An 801-nucleotide genomic window follows, 5' to 3' on the forward strand; every position below is an offset into this window, starting at 1 on the left:
GTTAGTCCACAAAATCTCACATTTTCTGTAACGATCGCACCATCAAAGAAAACGACTTAAAGTGCGGGACGTAAACAAAAATCAAAAAGAAACGCCGTAAGTTCTTTCACGTTTGCGTCTTTATTTTGTAGACTATTAAAGCATTCGATAAAACCATCAAGTTAGAGTCGTTTTCGATACATCGCGGTTTAAACCAGAATCAGGATATGATGTAATACGTTGTCTTGAAGGGCAGATGAAGGGAGTAAAAGAGAGTAAACAAAAATAAACTCAAATTATTGTCATGGTGATTTTGAGGTTTTGTTTAGTGTTTGGCTTTTTTGGTTATTTGGACGTTGGAATTCGGGAGGAAACGGGACTCGGGCTTCTTGTCACACTCTTTCGGTTCAGAACAGGCTATACACCAAGGTAAAGCCGGGAGTTAATGTCCATTTAGAAGATATTAAAAAAAAAACGTGATTACTTACGAAAGAATTATCTGCAGAAGTAAATTTAAGGCCACAGATCCTTATAAAATTTCGAGAACCACTTAATAGAGTCAAATATAGGCTAAGGTTCAATTAGCTGTCACTCTCCAGGCAGAGGGTATATGGAAATGAATTTTCCCGTCAGAGCCATGAAACGCAGCAACCTCGGGGCTCTGGCAAATGCAAATGAATCATTCCAGCGGCAGTTTGTCATCAAAGAGGCAATTGCTCTGAGCTCTCAGTATCTCTCTTTTTTTTTTTTGGTATAGTGAGGATATCGCGGCAAATCCCTGGGGTTCGGTGGGTCTTTGGTCCGCACGGCCAAAGAGTGGAG

The 801-nt window shown here is 40.2% G+C and overlaps 1 protein-coding gene across 1 annotated transcript in view; it reads left to right on the forward strand.

Moving 5' to 3' along the window:
- Window positions 1–52: 52 nt before the first annotated feature.
- The window catches only part of LOC119594557 (bifunctional coenzyme A synthase-like), a gene marked incomplete at its 3' end in the record, with an annotated part of 4,889 nt that continues 4,140 nt past the window's right edge, over window positions 53–801 (forward strand). Inside the window, 1 exon segment of the mRNA XM_037943589.1 lies at window positions 53–96.

The sequence above is a fragment of the Penaeus monodon genome, chromosome 34, assembly GCF_015228065.2.
Source record: "Penaeus monodon isolate SGIC_2016 chromosome 34, NSTDA_Pmon_1, whole genome shotgun sequence".
In the NCBI taxonomy this organism is placed as follows: Eukaryota; Metazoa; Arthropoda; class Malacostraca; order Decapoda; family Penaeidae; genus Penaeus; species Penaeus monodon.